The sequence below is a fragment of the Mustelus asterias genome, chromosome 1 (genome assembly GCF_964213995.1).
Source record: "Mustelus asterias chromosome 1, sMusAst1.hap1.1, whole genome shotgun sequence".
Classification (NCBI taxonomy): Eukaryota; Metazoa; Chordata; class Chondrichthyes; order Carcharhiniformes; family Triakidae; genus Mustelus; species Mustelus asterias.
Genome location: NC_135801.1, coordinates 183674635 through 183695102, shown reverse-complemented (window position 1 = coordinate 183695102; position 20468 = coordinate 183674635). Strand labels below are relative to the sequence as shown.

Below are 20468 nucleotides of genomic sequence, written 5' to 3'. Positions count from 1 at the left end.
ACAGAGTCTGTATTCTTCCATAAGACCATAAGACATAGGAGCAGAATTAGGCCACTCGGCCCATCGAGTCTGCTCCGCCATTCAATCATGGCTGATATTTTTCTCATCCCCATTCTCCTGCCTTTTTCCCCATAACCCCTGATCCCCTTATTAATCAAGAACCTATCTGTCTCCGTCTTAAGGGCACTCAATGACCTGGCTTCCACAGCCTTCCATTCCCATTCTATTCATGTATTCAAACAAATTACTGTGGATGCTGGAATCTGAAACCAAAAGAGGAAATGCAGGAAAATCTCAGCAGGTCTGGCAGCATCCGTAAGGAGAGAAAAGAGTTGACGTTTCGAGTCCAGATGACTCTTTGTCAAAGCTGACCAAAGCTCTTTTGGTCCATTCACGTATTCTCTAGTTGCCCGTTACCTGCTCCCACCACGTCCCAGGACAGTGCGTTCCGGGCATTCACCACCCACTGGGCCCGATTTTACCATTTTCATTCTAAGTGTCGAATCTGGGCGTAGTACAGATCCGAATTAGAAATCCGCTTTCAGGCGCCCCCATACGCTCTCAGCCATCTCCAGTCCCATTCGTTCTGTGGGCGGGGCTTAGCGCGGCTGAAACGATCGGAGCTCTGAACTGCGCATGCGCAGTTAGAAAAAAATTGGAAAAAGTGCGCCTGTGTCAGATCGCTCCCGAGCTGCATAAAACTGAGAAAGCGGCCCGGGAGCGAAAAGCGGGAGCGAGGGTGTATCACAGGGTGGGGGGGGGGGGGGGGCAGATAGATCTCTGGTGGGGGGGGCAGATAGATCTCTCGTGGGGGGGCAGATGGATCTCTGGTGGAGGGGTGGGGGCAGGGGGGTCTGCTGCCACTCTGTGGGTGATCGGTGTGGGGGGGGAGGGGGGCAGGGGTGGCGATCAGTCTGGGTAGTGGGAGTGGTGGATAAGGGGGACACACACACATCACTGTCCCCCTTATGCAACCCCCTCACTACCCAGACCAATTGCCACCTCTGCTCCTCCACCAGAGATCTATCTGCCCCCCCCACCAGAGATACATCTGCCACCCCCCCCGAGATACATCTTACCTGCTTCCCTCTCCCCCCTCCAGACGACGATCTGGCCTCACTCACCACCCCCCCCCGAAAACGAACTTGCCTCACTCCCCCCGCTCCCCAGACGATGATGTGGCCTCACTCACCCCCCCTCCCCGAAAACGAACTTGCCTCACTCCCCGCCCCCCCGCCTCCCCCCCCCCAGAGAATGGTGTGGCCTCACTCCCCCTCCCCCCGCCCGACAACTAACTTGCCTCACTCTCCCACCCCCCCCCCCCCCAGAGAATGGTGTGGCCTCACTCCCCCTCCCCTCCAGAGGAACATCTGACCCGCCTCCTCCTCCCCCACTACCAGACAACGATCGGCCCTCCTCCCCCCCACCACCAGACAACGATCGCCCCCCCCCACCACCAGACAACGATCACCCCCCCTCCACCACCAGACAACGATCACCCCCCCTCCACCACCAGACAACGATCACCCCCCCTCCACCACCAGACAACGATCATCTCCCCTCCACCACCAGACAACGATCACCCCCCTCCACCACCAGACAACGGTCGCACCCCCCCCTCCCCCCGCCCGACAACTAACTTGCCTCACTCCCCCCCCCCCCAGAGAATGGTGTGGCCTCACTCCCCCTCCCCTCCAGAGGAACATCTGACCCGCCTCCTCCTCCCCCACTACCAGACAACGATCGGCCCTCCTCCCCCCCACCACCAGACAACGATCGACCCCCCCCACCACCAGACAACGATCACCCCCCCCTCCACCACCAGACAACGATCACCCCCCCTCCACCACCAGACAACGATCACCCCCCCTCCACCACCAGACAACGATCACCCCCCCTCCACCACCAGACAACGATCACCCCCCCTCCACCACCAGACAACGGTCGCACCCCCCCCTCCCCCCCGCCAGAGATACATCTGACCCGCCTCCTCCACCTCCCGCCCCCAACCAGACAACGATCTGACCTCACTCCCCTCCTCCCCCCTCCAACCAGAGAATGATCTGACCTGCCTCCCTCTTCCCCCCCCACCACTGATCTGAGCCAGGGAGCCGTTGGAAACACTGAACGCGTCCTTCAGAGGCTGGAGCACCCGACTCAGACTTTTATTTAGCAGGTCCATAACGGTGCGGTTCCGGATTGGCAAACACGGTGGTAAAGGGGGAAATGCTGATAAAGTTGGGCGGGCAGTTCATTAATTCAATTTAAATGCATGCAAATGCATTTAAATCGCCGTTGCGCCCGTTTTGGGTGCAAAGCGGATCGCCGCCATTCCCGGGTTTCAGTAAAGTGGCCATCTGCGCGGACATGGGTGCAGATCGCGATAAAGCCCTCACACCCAACTTTACCACGATTTCGCGCCTGAAAACGGGCGCAAATTGTTGGTAAAATCGGGCCCACTGTGTAAAAAACTTGCTTCGCACATCTCCTCTAAACTTTTCCCCACACACCTTAAACCTATGTCCCCTAGTACTTGATTTTTCTACCCTAGGAAAGAGCATCTGACTATCCACTCTGTCCATGCCACTCATAATCTTGTAAACCTCTATCAGGTTGTCCCTCAACCTCTATCGCTGCAGTGAGAAGTCATGAAAGGTAGCACATAATTACAAGTCATGCTTTATATTAGGAGATGTACACCTTTGTTTCTAAGCCATAAATCATGTTTTCTTTGTTAGATATGCAGGAAGTGTAAACCTACTTTGAATAACCTTTGTTATAAAGTTAATCACATAATAAATATATAGTTTGCCGTAATTTAAAATTCACATCATTTATTTTTCAAATCCCAACATAGCATCACCTCACCATGGAGGCATGGTTAGCACTGCTGCCTCACAGCGCCAGGGACCCGGGTTCGATTCCAGCCTCAGTCTATGTGGAGTTTGCACATTCTCCCACATGTCTGTGTGGGATTCCTCCGGGTGCTCCGGTTTCCTCCCAAACTCCAAAGATGTGCAGGTTAGGCGGATTGGCCATGTTAAATTGCCCATTAGTGTCCCAAGATGTTAAGTTTAGGAGGATTAGCGGGGAAGCTGCCTGGGGTTATGGGGATGGAGGTGTTGGGCCAGTGTAAGATGCCCTGACGGACAATTAGTGCAGACTCAATGGGCCGAAAGACCTTCTTCTGTAGGGGCTCTATGGTTCTCTCCCTTTCTCTATATAGAACCATAGAACATTACAGCACAGAAACAGGCCTTTTGGCCCTTCTTGACTGTGCCGAACCATTTTTCTGCCTAGTCCCACTAACCTGCACCTGGACCATATCCCTCCACACCCCTCTCATCCATGTACCTGTCCAAGTTCTTCTTAAATGTTAAAAGTGAGCCCGCATTCACCACTTCATCTGGTAGCTCATTCCACACTCCCACCACTCTCTGTGTGAAGAAGCCCCCCCTAATATTCCCTTTAAACTTTTCCCCCTTCACCCTTAACCCATGTCCTCTAGTTTTTTTCTCCCCTCGCCTCAGTGGAAAAAGTCTGCTTGTATTCACTCTATCTATACCCATCATAGTTTTATACACCACTATCAAATCTCCCCTCATTCTTCTACGCTCCAGGAAATAAAGTCCTAACCTATTCAACCTTTCTCTGTAACTCAGTTTCCCAAGTCCCGGCAACATCCTTGTAAACCTTCTCTGCACTCTTTCAACCTTATTAATATCCTTCCTGTAATATCAAAGAATCCCTACAATGCAGAAGGAGGGATTTGGCCCATGGAGTCTGCACTGACTCTCTGAAAGTGTATCTTACCCAGGGCCTATCCTCGTAACCCCATGTAACCTCCTCGAGTCCGACAACCTTCTGAGATCTCTGTGCTGCTTCAATACTGACCCCACTATGCATTCCCACTGCTAATCATTACACCACTGGAGGCCATACTTCCAGCTGCCTGAGCTCCAAACTCTGAAATTCCCTCCCTAATCCTCTCCGCCTCTCTCTCTCTCCACATTTCTTTTGAGCTATTATTTGATGCAGTTGTTTTGATTCTGCTGTCAGGTTCCCTGGGAAAAATCTTCCAGCCCTGCCAGCAGTGGGAATCTTGGTGGAGGGGAGAACTTAATCTGATGTGAGGTTAAAATTCAGTTATCTGATGATGGGATGAGTTTCGGCAATAATGATCTCGGGACCTTAAAGGCGGGTTAAAGGTGAGTCAAGTTTCCCAATGAACAACATTGGGAATCCCAGAGCATTAGCATGTCGTTGCAGACTCACCCAAATTAAATTCTCCCTTCAAATTAATTCCTCGCCAGTAAGAAATTAGAATGTTCGCTTTTACGATTGCATGCGAGTGCCGTGCACCGGGCAAGGTGATTTCTTCCAGGATTAATGGTGAGTTGCTATTGCATTGTTCTCTTTGAGGGGGCCATCTGTAATCACCAACCTAGGTTTGAGACTGGGTGGTGGCAGTGCAGGTTGTGTGGGGGATAACATAAAGAAGGAGGGAAGGGTTAGTGGGGTTCAGTGGAGGAGTGGTTGGGTAAAGGTGGAAGGGATGGTGCAGGCTGTCCACATGTCCTAGGGATGGGCAATGAATGCTGGCCAGCCAGTGACATCCATGTCCTTTAAATATGGCGGCAGGATCTTCGACCACATGAGGTAATGGCAGAAACGGATACTTCCAAACAAACTCGCCATGAGAAATGGCAAACTCGCCGTGGATGTTTGATTGTGGAATCTGTGGAATTCACTACCTCAGAGTGCAGTGGATGGCATTGAGTAATTTGAAGGAGGAGACAGACAGATTTTTGATTCGCAATGTGTTGAAGGGTGATGGAGAACGGGCAGGAAAGTGGAGTTGAAGCCGAGACAAGATCAGCCATGATGGTATTGAATGGCAGAGCAGGCTCGAGGGGATGAATTGCCCATTCCTGCTCCTAGTTCATATGTTCTTAATTTATTTATTTTTTGTTCATTGATGGGACATGGGCGTCGCTGGCTGGGCAGCATTTATTGCCCATCCCTAGTTGCCTGAGGGCAGTTGAGACTCAACCACATTGGTGTAGTTCTGGAGTCAGATGTAGGCCAGACGAGGGAAGGATGGCAGATTTCCTTCCCCAAAGGACATTAGTGAACCAGATGGGTTTTTATGACAATCGCCAATGGTTCCATGGTCATCAGTAGATTCTTAATTCCAGATTTTTAAAAACTGAATACAAATTTCACCATCTGCTGTGGTGGGATTCGAATCCGGGTCCAAAAGTCCAAAAGTGACCAAACTTTTGCTTATCTGTCCTAGTATTGCCTTCTGTGTTTCTTGTTTATTGACACTCCAATGAAGTGCCTTGGAATGTTTTACAATAAGGGATCTTACGTCAATCCAAGTTTCTGTTGCTATTTTGTTGCCAGTGGGGGATTGTGGCATCGGGGAAACCTCATCAAACGCCCTCCTTTGAATAAAAAAAGGACAATGGTGAATGGGTCTATCTGTGAAACCTCCAGCAAATGTCCTCCAGACAGCATTGTACATTCCCATTCTAAAAATGAACAAGGTCTTCTTGTCTGCCAGTCTTTCTCCATATATAGGAACCTGTCAGACCCTGATCACGCAGCAAGCATTAGTGCATGACTGGCGTGAAATTCTGCTTCTTGTGCAGTTGACACTGGCTGATGGATAAAAGCCGGATGGAGGCAGATAACGAAGGTTGTGCAGGGATCACATTGCAGCTTAAACTACCAGTGCTCATAACACAGTCTGGGGCTCCTGCTTCCACAACACTTGCTGCTCCATGAGGTTCTGAACCTGAATTCTCGGCCTACGCATTGGCAAGACCTTTAAGCGAGGGTGGGATGGAGTGTTGGGTGCTTTTCTCCTCCGCCAGTTAAAGAGAGACAGCAGGCCTGAAATCCAGATTTTTCTTTTGCGGATTCTAGGCTAACAAAATCGAGTCAAAATTGCTGGAATGAAGGCAGAAATTGTTAACAGCAACTTGCATTTTTATAGCACCTTCAGCAGAATTAAATACATTTCACCAGTGTTATCAGAAAAGGAAAACGGTAACATTTGACAAAGAATGATTCATCAGGACAGGTGATGAAAAATAAAAGAAAAAGAAGGTTGTTTTCGTTGGGCTGAGGGACAGCCTGATCGGGGTGTACAAGATTATGAGGGGCCTGGACAGGGCGGATAAGGAGCAGCTGTTCCTCTTAACTGAAGGATCAGTCACAAGGGGGTCATAGGTTCAAGGTGAGGAGCAGAGGGGGTGAGGGGGAATGTGAGGCAATGCTTTGATGCCACCCTCAGTCAAATGCTGCCTTGGTGTGAATGGAAGTCACTCTCACCTCACAAATAATGTCATGGGATATTTTCCATAGTCTGGAATGCGCTGCCCTGATCATAATGAATGGCGGAGCGTGCTCCTCCTGCTCCTATCTTCAACGTTTCTATGTCTGGGAGGGTGGTGGAGGTGGGTTGCCTCACATCCTTTAAAAACTACATGGATGAGCACTTGGCACATCATAACATTCAGGGCTATGGGCCAAGTGCTGGCAGATGGGATTAGATGGGAGTCCAAGTGTTTCTAATGTGTCGGTGCAGACTCGATGGGCCGAAGGGCCCTGTCTGCAATGTATGATTCTATGATCCTATGATCTTGAAGGAGTTATCTTAAGGGCTAGCAGGCAGGTAGATGAGGTTTGTTTTTAGAAAGGGAATGTCCAGTTATCTCTGAAGAACACTTAGAGGATTTTACAGACAGATTCATTCAACATTGTAATTTTTCACAAACAAAAGGACATTTGATGAAGTTTCCCTGTTTGCACAATCTCCCACTGGCAAAAAACCCCATAGCAACTTACATTCTTACATCTCTTACTGTCCAAGGTGAAGAGGCACAGATGTGATTAGGGATGAAATTACATCCAGGCTTAAGGTCTAAACTGATAAAAGCATGAAGTATAGGAATAATTGTTAGCTGATTCTCTTCCCCCACCTAGTGGTGCATTAGGCAGACTTCATCTGTTTCCTTAGCTATAATTCCCTGAAACTGGTCACTACGTCTGTCTTATAACTTGAGGGGTGCCACTCCACACCCAGCATGACTGACCAGGAGTCTCTCCTGCTCTTAGCACCTCCCATTGCCACTCTCATAATCAGGAGTGGGAACTTCAGCTGAATTCCCTCTGCCCTTAGGCAGCACTACTGCAAAGAAGAACAAAGGAGGAGGAAAGTTACAGCACAGGAACAGGCCCTTCGGCCCTCCAAGCCTGCACCGACCATGTTGCCTGTCTGAACTAAAACCCCCAACCTTTCCGGGGACCAATATCCCTCTATTCCCGTCCTTTCATATATTTGTCAAGGTGCCACTTAAAACTCATTATCGTATCTGCTTCCACTACCTCCCCCGGCAGCGAGTTCCAGGCACCCACCACCCTCTGTGTAAACGAAGGCCGAAACTCAGTATTTATTACCCATCCTTAATTGCCCTTGAGAAGGTGGTGGAAGAATTTTACATGTTGACACATTCAACTTGTTCGACCGTGTGGTGAACGCAACTTCCTTGGCCATCAAGTCCTGGAGTGGGTCTCAAACCCAGAGCTTCTGGCTCAGAGGCAGCGATGCTACTCACTGCACCACAAGACTTCCATCTGGAACTAACAAACAACATTTAAGCAAGGTGGAGAATCATTGGGCTGCATATAGTACTTTATGAAGCGGCTTTACAAAATCTATATTCAGCACCTTGGAGAGCCATCTCCAGACAAGGATTTATTTGAGCTTGATATTGCAAAAGGACTCATGGAAGCCCCATTGAATCCTATCACTATGCACCTCACTGTCTCAGCTCACCATGGTTTCCAAATGGTTCTGGCTCTTCAGCAGCCCCAGCAGGAAGGTGCCCCAAATTATCGAACCATAGAAACACTACAGTGCAGAAGGAGGCCATTCTGCCCATCAAGTCTGCACCGATCACAATCCCACCCAGGCCCTATCCCCATAACTCCATGCATCCCCATAACTCCTGCTAACCCTCCTGACACTAAGGGGAAATTTATCATGACCAATCCACCTAACCCGTACATCTTTGGCTGTGGAAGGAAACCGGAGCACCCGAAGGAAACCCACACAGACAGTGGGAGAACGTGCAAACTCCACACAGACAGTCACCCGAGGCCGGAATTTAACCCGGGTCCCTGGCGCTGTGAGGCAGCAGTGCTGACCACTGTATCACCGTGTCGCCCAATCAATGTTCCAACCTCTCTCTAACGTGAATGGAAAATATCCCATGACATTATTTGTGAGATGAAAGTGACTTCCATTCATACCAAGGCAGCATTGGACTGCGGGTGATATCAAAGAGTGATACTAAAATTGGAGTCAATGGAATTCAAGTAGAAAGCTGGTTGGAGTCATATTTCTTCTAGAATGTGGCGATGCCAGTGTTGGACTGCGGTGGACAAGATGAGAGGTCACATGACACCAGGATATAGTCCAACAGGTATATTTGAAATCACAAGCTTTTGGAGCCCTGCTCTTTCATCAGGTGACCTTCGAGTCAGGATGGGTCATCCAAAAGGGTCACCCGGACTCAAAATTTTGGCTCCATTGTCTCTCCACAGATGCTTTCCAGCATTTTCTGTTTTCGTTCTGGATTCCAGTATCCGCAATATTTTGCTTATATCCTACAGTTCTTTATCAAAGTGGATAGGATATTGGTATGTAGATAGGCTGGAAAATTGGGCGGGGATCCTGGATTCAGGATTCAATCCTGGACCGGGGAGCGGCGCGGGCTTGGAGGGCCGAAGGGCCTGTTCCTGTGCTGTATTGTTCTTTGTTCTTTGTTCTTTGTTCTTTATCCCTGGAATCATTCTTGTAAATCTCTTTTGTACGCTCTCCAATGCCTTCACAGCCTTCCTCAAGTACGGTGCCCAGAACTGACATAGTCCTCAATATGTGGCCTAATTAGGCATCATACATAACTTTGTTATTGCAAGTATTTCCTTTCACTTTTATTGCACACTTTCACTCATTGGGTGGTGCAGTGGTCATGTGGACTAGTTATCCAGAGGCCCAGACTAATGCTTTGGGGGCACAGGTTCAAATCCCACCACGGCAACTGATGGAATTTAAATTCAATTAATAAATCTGGACTATAATACTAGTGACGATCATGAAACTATTGTCAATTATTGTAAAATCCCATCTGGTTCAATAATGTCCTTTAGGGAAGGAAATTTGCTGTCTTTATCTGGTCTGGCCGACATGCGACTCCAGAACCACAACAATGACTCTGAAATGGGCCTAGCAAACCATACAGATCAAGGGTAATTAGGGATGGACAAAAAAATACCGCCCTTGAGAACATCAACCACAGCCCATGAGAGAATACAGGAAAAAAAAGGATGAATTGCATTTGCTAGTTCGTGATTGTATCATTAAGGTTTAGGCAATCAGTATGGGAGCCTCCAAAGAATGATATAACAGCTGCATTTGAGTTTTGGAGCAGATATGACCAATATTGCCAGTGGAACTTTATCAGATCAAAACTTTTATTGGATCGAAGTGCCATTTTTAAATAACTTGGACTGATAAAGACTCTGTAAAACCTTGAATTTTCATGAATATTTATTTTATAGCTTAGCAAATGCCAGACAATGACCATCACCAATAAGAGAGACTCTAAACACCGCCCTTTGACATTCAATAGTGTAACCATCACTGAATCCCCCCACTGACAGCATCCTTGGGGTTACCATTGACCAGAAACTCAACTGGACTTGCCACATAAACACAGTGGCGACAAGAGCAGGTCAGAGGCTGGGAATACTGTGGCGAGTAACTCACCTCCTGACTCCCCAAAGCCTGTCCACCATCTAGAACAAAGAACAAAGAACAATACAGCACAGGAACAGGCCCTTCGGCCCTCCAAGCCCGTGCCGCTCCCTGGTCCAAACTAGACCATTCTTTTGTATCCCTCCATTCCCACTCCGTTCATGTGGCTGTCTAGATAAGTCTTAAACGTTCCCAGTGTCCCCGCCTCCACCACCTTGCCTGGCAGCGCATTCCAGGTCCCCACCACCCTCTGTGTAAAATACGTCCTTCTGATATCTGTGTTAAACCTCCCCCCCTTCACCTTAAACCTATGACCCCTCGTGAACGTCACCACCGACCTGGGGAAAAGCTTCCCACCGTTCGCCCTATCTATGCCTTTCATAATTTTATACACCTCTATTAAGTCTCCCCTCATCCTCCGTCTTTCCAGGGAGAACAACCTCAGCTTACCCAATCTCTCCTCATAACTAAGCCCCTCCATACCAGGCAACATCCTGGTAAACCTCCTCTGTACTCTCTCCAAAGCCTCCACGTCCTTCTGGTAGAATAGAATAGAATAGAAACCCTACAGTGCAGAAGGAGGCCATTCGGCCCATCGAGTCTGCACCGACCACAATCCCACATATTTACCCGCTAATCCCACTAACCTACGCATCAGGACTCTAAGGGGCAATTTTGTAACCTGGCCAATCAACCTAACCCGCACATCTTTTTGACTGTGGGAGGAAACCAGAGCACCTGGAGGAAACCCACGCAGACACGAGGAGAATGTGCAAACTCCACACAGACAGTGACCCGAGCCGGGAATCGAACCCGGGACCCTGGAGCTGTGAAGCAGCAGTGCTAACCACTGTGCTACCTTGCCGCCCAGAACTGGACGCAGTATTCCAAATGCATTACAAGGCAGATGTCAGGAGTGTGATGGGTGCAGCTCCAACAACACTCAAGAAGCTTGACATCATCCAAGATAAAGCAGCCCGCTTGATTGGCACCCCATCTACAAATATTCAATCCCTCCACCACCGACGCTCAGTAGCAGCAGCAGTGTGTTCCAAGATGCACTGCATCAATTCACCAAAGATCCCGAGACAGCACCTTCCAAACCCATGACCACTTCCATCTAGAAGGACAAGGGTAGCAGATACATGGGATCACCACGACCTGCATGTTCCCCTCCAAGCCACTCACCATCCTGACTTGGAAATATATCGTCATTCATTTATAGTTGCTGGGTCAAAATCCTGGAATCCCCTCCCTAATGGCATTGTGGGTCCACCATTGTGGACTGTAGCAATTCAAGAAGGCAGCTCACCACCACCTTCTCAAAGGCAACTAGGGATGGGCAATAAATGCTGGCCAGCCAGTGACGCCCATGTTCCATGAATGAATGAATATGCACATTGCTGGCTGAGCCAGTATTTATTGCCCATCCTTAATTGCCCTTGAGAAGGTGGTGGTGAGCTGCCTTCTTGAACCTCTGCAGTTCATGTGGTGTAGGTACTCCCCCATTGCTGTTAGGGAGGGAGTTCCAGAATTTTGACCTGACAAGACTGTCCTTGAACACCTGCCACTGGCCTCAGAATTGGAGGAAGGTCAGGGAGTCACGGGAAGAAGGCAGGAAGGCCGCTTGGGGAATTTTACTGGTCCGTTTACCTGCAAACCTACCCATGTGAGCCTCAAAAATTCGGCCCACTGTTTCACTTGGCAGGAATATGTGGAGTGCTGGAAAGTTGGCAGAGAGGAGGTGAAAGGGCATCCTTAATTTCACAATCAGAAGTGGGAACTTCAGCTGAATTCCTCTCCCCTTTGGCAGCAGGACTGCAATGAAGAACAAAGATCAAAGGAAATTACAGCACAGGAACAGGCCCTTCGGCCCTCGAAGCCTGTACTGATCATGCTGCCCATCTGAACTAAAAAAACCCTACCCTTCCAGGGATCATATCCCTCCATTCCCATCCTATTCATGTATTTTTAAAGATGCCCCTTAAAAGTCACTATTGTATCTGCTTCCACTACCTCCCCGACAGCGAGTTCCAGGCACCCACCACCATCTATGTAAATAATTTGCCTCGTACATCTTGTCCCTCACACCTTAAACCTGTGCCCCCTAGTAATTGACTCTTCCACCCTGGGAAAAAGTTTCCGACTATCCACTCTGTCCATGCCATGTGGTCCACCAAGGACCTTGGTGAGACCACATTTGGAATATTGTGTGCAGTTCTGGTCACCTCACTATAAGAAGGATGTGGAAGCACTGGAAAGAGTGCAAAGGAGATTTACCAGGATGCTGCCTGGTTTGGAGGGTAGGTCTTATGAGGAAAGGTTGAGGGAGCTAGGGCTGTTCTCTCTGGAGTGGAGGAGGCTGAGGGGAGACTTAATAGAGGTTTATAAAATGATGAAGGGGATAGATAGAGTGAACGTTCAAAGACTATTTCCTCGGGTGGATGGAGCTATTACAAGGGGGCATAACTATAGGGTTCATGGTGGGAGATACAGGAAGGATATCAGAGGTAGGTTCTTTACGCAGAGAATGGTTGGGGTGTGGAATGGACTGCCTGCAGTGATAGTGGAGTCAGACACTTTAGGAACATTTAAGCGGTTATTGGATAGGCACATGGAGCACACCAGGATGATAGGGAGTGAGATAGCTTGATCTTGGTTTCAGATAAAGCTCAGCACACCATCGTGGGCTGAAGGGCCTGTTCTGTGCTGTACTGTTCTATGTTCTATGCCCCTCATAATTTTGTAGACTTCTTTCAGGGTCGCCCCCTCAACCGCCGTCATTCCAGTGAGAACAAACCAAGTTTCTCCAACCTCTCCTCAAAGTTAATGTCCTCCATACCGGGCAACATCCTGATAAATCTTTTGGCTAAAACTGTCGTTTTGGCTAAGATCCGTTCACAAACATAAAGGGTAGGACTTTCCGGCCACGCTCGGCCCAAGGTCGGAAATTCCCTCCCCGAGGTCAGTGGATCATTGCATGCTCCACGGAGTTTTCTGTCCAGCCCGCTACGATTCCCATGGCGGGTTGGATGGGAAAATTCCGCCCAAAGAGTTTTTGTTCTGTATGTCACAGATCCATTCCACTGAGCTTTCATGAGTCCTATTATTGAGTCCTTTGAAACAAACTTTTAATAAATATGGGCTATATTTGCAGAGTACGCATTTTCTTTCACTCAGAAATGTGCTCCAGTTCTTCATATACATTGGCTTGTTTCCAAATGCTTCAATAGTAAACTTGAGGCTAGGAATACTGTTGCGAGTAATTCACCTCCTGACTCCCCAGAGCCTATCCACCATCTACAAGGTACAAGTCAGGAGTGTGATGGAATACTCCCCACTTGCCTGGATGGGTGCAGCTCCAACAACACTCAAGAAGCTTGACACCATCCAGGACAAAACAGCCTGCTTGATTGGCACCCCATCCACAAACATCCACTCCCTTCACCACCGACGCTCAGTAGCAGCAGTGTGTACTATCTACAAGATGCACTGCAGCAATTCACCAAAGATCCTTAGACAGCACCTACCAAACCCACAACCACTTCCACCTAGAAGGACAAGGGTAGCAGATACATGGGAACACCATACCTGCAAGTTCCCCTCCAAGCCACTCACCATCCTGACTTGGAAATATATCGCCGTTCCTTCACAGTCGCTGGGTCAAAATCCTGGAATTCCCTCCCTAATGGCATTTGTAGTTCAACCCACAGAACATGGACTGCAGCGATTCAAGAAGGCAGCTCATCACCACTTTCTCAAGGGCAACTAGGGATGGACAATAAATGCTGGCCAGCCAGCGACGCCCATGTCCCATGAATGAATAAAAAAAACCTCACTCCCATTGTATCACAGTGCAGCCATTTTGGCCCCAATATTTGTGATCTCATCCCACACCCTTTGATCAGTTACAAGACAGGCGCATTCGGTAACATTAGGAACAGGAGTTGCTTATTTAGCCCTTGTGCCACAGCAGAATTCTTGCCTTTACTTCCTCTCCTTTGGCTTGCTTGGTGTGTCCATCATCATTATGGCTCTGAGCTGAGGTTGTCCTTGTTCAGGAGTGATAGAAACTGCTGGAGGCAATGCTGTTGATAAACTTTACCTTTTATAAAAGCCTCCTTACTATATTCTGTTGTCATGTGCAAGGGTCATGAATGAAGCCCAGTCCATCAGTCAAACCATAGAGTCATAGAGGTTTACAGCATGGAAACAGGCCCTTCAGCCCAACTTGTCCATGCCATCCTTTTTTTTAAACCCCTAAACTAATCCCAATTGCCCGCATTTGGCCCATATCCCTCTATACCCATCGTACCCATGCAACTATCTAAATGCTTTTTAAAAGATAAAATTGTACCCGCCTCTACGACTACCTCTGGCAGCTTATTCCAGACACTCACCACCCTCTGTGTGAAAAAATTGCCCCTCTGGTCACTTTTGTATCTCTCCCCTCTCACCTTAAACCTATGCCCTCTAGTTTTAGACTCCTCTACTTTTGGGAAAAGAATATTGACTATCTATCTTGTCTATGCCCCTCATTATTTTATAGACCTCTATGAGGTCACCCCTCAGCCTCCGACATTCCAGAGAAAAAAGTCCCAGTCTATTCAGCCTCTCCTTATAACTCAATCCATCAAGGCCCGGCAGCATCCTAGTAAATATTTTCTGCACTCTTTCTAGTTTAATGATATCTTTTCTACAATAGGGTGACCAGAATTGCACACAGTATTCCAAGTGTGGCCTTACCAATGTCTTGTACAAATTCAACAAGACATCCCAACTCCTGTATTCAATGTTCTGACCGATGAAACCAAGTATGCCGAATGCCTTCTTCACAACTCTGTCCACCTGTGACTCCACCTTCAAGGAGCTATCTCTTTGTTCTAGATCTCTTTGTTCTGTAACTCTCCCCAATGCCCTACCATTAACTGAGTAAGTCCTGCCCTGGTTCAATCTACAAAATTGCATTACCTCGCATTTGTCTAAATTTAACTCCATCTGCCATTCGTCAGCCCACTGGCCCAATCGATCAAGATCCCGCTGCAATTGGAGATAACCTTCCTCACTGTCCACCATGCCACCAATCTTGGTGTCATCTGCAAACTTACTAACCATACCCTCTATATTATCATCCAAATCATTAATATAAATGACAAATAACAGTGGACCCAGCACTGATCCCTGAGGCACACCGCTGGTCACAGGCCTCCAGTTTGAAAAACAACTCTCTACAACCACCCTCTGGCTTCTGTCAAGAAGCCAATTTTGTATCCATTTAGATACCTCACCCTGGATCCTGTGAGATTTAACCTTATGCAACAACCTACCATGCGGCACCTTGTCAAAGACCTTGCTAAAGTCCATGTAGACAACATCAACTGCACTGCCCTCATCTACCTTCTTGGTTACCCCTTCTAAAAACTCAATCAAATTTGTGAGACATGATTTTCCACTCTCAAAGCCATGCTGACTGTCCCTAATCAGTCCTTGCATCTCTAAATGCCTGTAGATCCTGTCTGTCAAAATACCTTCCAACAATTTACCCACCACAGATGTGAGGCTCACTGACCTGTAGTTCCCAGGCTTTTCTCTGCAGCCCTTTTTAAACAAAGGCACAAATTTGCCACTCTCCAATCTTCAGGCACCTCACCCGTGACTATCGATGATTCAAATATCTCGGCTAGGGGACCCGCAATTTCCTCCCTAGCCTCCCACAACGTCCTGGGATGTACCTCATCAGGTCCCGCAGATTTATCTACCTTGATGCGCTTTAAGACTTTCAGCCTCCCATCCATTGACTCTGTCTACACTTCCCGCTGCCTCGGCAAAGCACCAGCATAATTAAGGACCCCCACGAACCTCAGACATTCTCTCTTCCACCTTCTTTCGTCGGGAAAAAGATACAAAAGTCTGAGGTCACGTACCAACCGACTCAAGAGCAGCTTCTTCCCTGCTGCCATCAGGCTTTTGAACGGACCTACCTCGCACTAAATTGATCTTTCTCTACACCCTAGCGATGACTGTAACAGTACATTCTTCACTCTCTCCTTTCCTTCTCTATGAACGTATGTTTTGCCTGTATAGCATGCAAATGCTATACATAAGAACATAAGAACATAAGAAATAGGAGCAGGAGTAGGCCATCTAGCCCCTCGAGCCTGCCCCGCCATTCAATAAGATCATGGCTGATCTGACGTGGATCAGTACCACTTACCCGCCTGATCCCCATAACCCTTAATTCCCTTACCGATCAGGAATCCATCCATCCGCGCTTTAAACATATTCAGCGAGGTAGCCTCCACCACCTCAGTGGGCAGAGAATTCCAGAGATTCACCACCCTCTGGGAGAAGAAGTTCCTCCTCAACTCTGTCTTAAACCGACCCCCCTTTATTTTGAGGCTGTGTCCTCTAGTTTTAACTTCCTTACTAAGTGGAAAGAATCTCTCCGCCTCCACCCTATCCAGCCCCCGCATTATCTTATAAGTCTCCATAAGATCCCCCCTCATCCTTCTAAACTCCAACGAGTACAAACCCAATCTCCTCAGCCTCTCCTCATAATCCAAACCCCTCATCTCCGGTATCAACCTGGTGAACCTTCTCTGCACTCCCTCCAATGCCAATATATCCTTCCTCATGTAAGGGGACCAATACTGCACACAGTATTCCAGCTGCGGCCTCACCAATGCCCTGTACAGGTGCATCAAGACATCCCTGCTTTTATAGTCTATGCCCTTCGCAATATAGGCCAACATCCCATTTGCCTTCTTGATCACCTGTTGTAGCTGCAGACTGGGCTTTTGCGTCTCATGCACAAGGACCCCCAGGTCCCTTTGCACGGTAGCATGTTTTAATTTGTTTCCATTGAGATAGTAATCCCATTTGTTATTATTTCCTCCAAAGTGTATAACCTCGCATTTCTCAACGTTATACTCCATTTGCCATATCCTCGCCCACTCACTCAGCCTGTCCAAATCTCTCTGCAGATCTTCTCCGTCCTCCACACGATTCACTTTTCCACTTATCTTTGTGTCGTCTGCAAACTTCGTTACCCTACACTCCGTCCCCTCCTCCAGATCATCTATATAAATGGTAAACAGTTGCGGCCCGAGTACCGATCCCTGCGGCACGCCACTAGTTACCTTCCTCCAACCGGAAAAACACCCATTTATTCCGACTCTTTGCTTCCTGTCGGATAGCCAGTCCCCAATCCACTTTAACACACTACCCCCAACTCCGTGTGCCCTAATCTTCTTCAGCAGCCTTTTATGGGGCACCTTATCAAATGCCTTTTGGAAATCCAAAAACACCGCATCCACCGGTTCTCCTCCATCAACCGCCCTAGTCACATCTTCATAAAAATCCAACATGTTCGTCAAGCACGACTTTCCCCTCATGAATCCATGCTGCGTCTGATTGATCGAACCATTTCTATCCAGATGCCCTGCTATCTCCTCTTTAATAATGGATTCCAGCATTTTCCCTACTACAGACGTTAAGCTGACCGGCCTATAGTTACCCGCCTTTTGTCTCCTTCCTTTTTTAAACAGCGGCGTAACATTAGCCGTTTTCCAATCAACCGGCACTACCCCAGAATGCAACGAGTTTTAATAAATAATCACTAACGCATCCACTATTACCTCTGACATTTCTTTCAATACCCTGGGATGCATTCCATCCGGACCCGGGGACTTGTCCACCTTCAGTCCCATTAGTCTACCCAGCACTGCCTCTCTGGTAACATTAATCGTATTAAGTATTTCTCCTGCTGCCAACCCTCTATCGTTAATATTTGGCAAACTATTTGTGTCCTCCACCGTGAAGACCGACACAAAAAACGTATTTAAAGACTCAGCCATATCCTCATTTCCCACTATTAACTCCCCCCTCTCGTCCTCCAAGGGTCCAACATTCACTCTAGCCACTCTATTCCTTTTTATATATTTATAAAAACTTTTACTATCATTTTTTATATTAATTGCTAGCCTAGCTTCATAGTCTATCCTTCCTTTCTTTATCGCTTTCTTAGTCTCTCTTTGTTGTTTCTTAAATTTTTCCCAATCACTTGTTTCTCCACTATTTTTGGCCACTCTGTACGCAGCTGTTTTTATTTTAATACTCTCCTTTATTTCCTTCGTTATCCACGGCTGGTTCTCCCTTTTCTTACAATCCTATACTATGCTAACAATACATTTCACTGTATACTAATACATGTTGTGGAGATGCCGGCGTTGGACTGGGGTAAACACAGTAAGAAGTTTAACAACACCAGGTTAAAGTCCAACAGGTTTATTTGGTAGCAAAAGCCACACAAGCTTTCGAGGCTCTAAGCCCCTTCTTCAGGTGAGTGGGAATTCTGTTCACAAACAGAATTTATAAAGACACAGACTCAATTTACATGAATAATGGTTGGAATGCGAATACTTACAACTAATCCAGTCTTTAAGAAACAAAACAATGGGAGTGGAGAGAGCATCAAGACAGGCTAAAAAGATGTGTATTGTCTCCAGACAAGACAGCCAGTGAAACTCTGCAGGTCCACGCAACTGTGGGAGTTACAAATATTGTGACATGAACCCAATATCCCGGTTGAGGCCGTCCTTGTGTGTGCGGAACTTGGCTATCAGTTTCTGCTCAGCGACTCTGCGCTGTCGTGTGTCGCGAAGGCCGCCTTGGAGAACGCTTACCCGAATATCAGAGGCCGAATGCCCGTGACCGCTGAAGTGCTCCCCAACAGGAAGAGAACAGTCTTGCCTGGTGATTGTCGAGCGGTGTTCATTCATCCGTTGTCGCAGCGTCTGCATAGTTTCCCCAATGTACCATGCCTCGGGACATCCTTTCTTGCAGCGTATCAGGTAGACAACGTTGGCCGAGTTGCAAGAGTATGTACCGTGTACCTGGTGGATGGTGTTCTCACGTGAGATGATGGCATCTGTGTCGATGATCCGGCACGTCTTGCAGAGGTTGCTGTGGCAGGGTTGTGTGGTGTCTTGGTCACTGTTCTCCTGAAGGCTGGGTAGTTTGCTGCGGACAATGGTCGGTTTGAGGTTGTGCGGTTGTTTGAAGGCAAGAAGTGGGGGTGCGGGGATGGCCTTGGCGAGATGTTCGTCTTCATCAATGACATGTTGAATCCTCCGGAGCCTTCAACATGTCATTGATGAAGACGAACATCTCGCCAAGGTCCCTCATGGCAGACTGGCGCAGAAGGTGAAGCTGCATGGGATCAGAGCTGAGCTGGCAAGGTGGATACAAAACTGGCTCGGTCAAAGAAGACAGAGGGTAGCAGTGGAAGGGTGTGTTTCTGAATGGAGGGCTGTGACAAGTGGTGTTCCTCAGGGATCAGTGCTGGGACCTTTGCTGTTTGTAATATATATAAATGATTTGGAGGAAAATGTAACTGGATTGATTAGTAAGTTTGCGGACATCACAAAGGTTGGTGGATTTGCGGATAGCGATGAGGACCATCAGAGGATACAGCAGAATATAGATCGGTTGGAGACTTGGGCGGAGAGATGGCAGATGGAGTTTAATCCGGACAAATGTGAGGTAATGCATTTTGGAAGGTCTAATGCAGATAGGAAATATATAGTAAATGGCAGAACCCTTAGGAGTATTGATAGGCAGAGGGATCTGGGTGTACAGGTACACAGGTCACTGAAAGTGGCAATGCAGGTGGAGAAGGTAGTCAAAAAGGCATACGGCATGCTTGCCTTCATTGGCTGGGGCATTGAGTTTAAAAATTGGCAAGTCATGTTGCAGCTTTATAGAACTTTAGTTAGGCCGCACTTGGAAGATAGTGTTCAATTCTGGTCGCCACACTACCAGAGGGATGTGAAGGCTTTGGAGAGTGTACAGAAAAGATTTACCAGGATGTTGCCTGGTATGGAGGGCATTAGCTATGAGGAGAGGTTGGAGAAACTTGGTTTGTTCTCACTGGAGCGATGGAGGTTGAGGGGAGACCTGATAGAAGTCTCCAAGATTATGAGAGGCATGGACAGAGTGGATAGTCAGAAGCTTTTCCCAGGGTGGAAGAGTTAATTACTAGGGGGCATAGGTTTAAGGTGTGAGGGGCAAGGTTTAAAGTAGATGTACGAGGCAGATTTTTTACCCAGAGAGTAGTGGGTGCCTGGAACACGTTGCCGGGGGAGGTAGTGGAAGCGGATACGGTAGTGACTTTTAAGGGGCGTCTTGACAAGTACATGAATAGGATGGGAATAGAGGGATATGTTCCCCAGAAGGATAGGGGGTTTTAGTTAAGAACAACAAAGAACAAAGAACAATACAGCACAGGAACAGGCCCTTCGGCCCTCCAAGCCCGCGCCGCTCCCCGGTCCATGATTGAATCCTGAATCCAGGATCCCCGCCCAATTTTCCAGCCTATCTACATACCAATATCCTATCCACCGAGCTGTCCCTCACAGCTACGATGGTTTGTTCATTACAACCTATTAACTCACCCCCACGCCCCCATTCCAGACTATGTGATCTCCAGGGAGAGGCGAAAACCCAGAGTGAAAAACCCCAGGGCCAATATGGGGAAAAAAAATCTGGGAAATTCCTCTCCGACCCCCTGAGGCGATCGAAACGAGTCCAGGAGATCACAATGGCCCTAAGTCCGGCATCATGGCCTGTTCCTGTG

General features: G+C 48.0%; 1 protein-coding gene across 2 annotated transcripts in view; it reads left to right on the top strand.

The window, feature by feature from the left end:
• LOC144500720 (histone-lysine N-methyltransferase Smyd1-like) overlaps positions 1-20468 on the top strand; it is an 87448-nt gene that overhangs the window by 12756 nt on the left and 54224 nt on the right. The gene's annotated exons all lie outside the window — the stretch shown is intronic.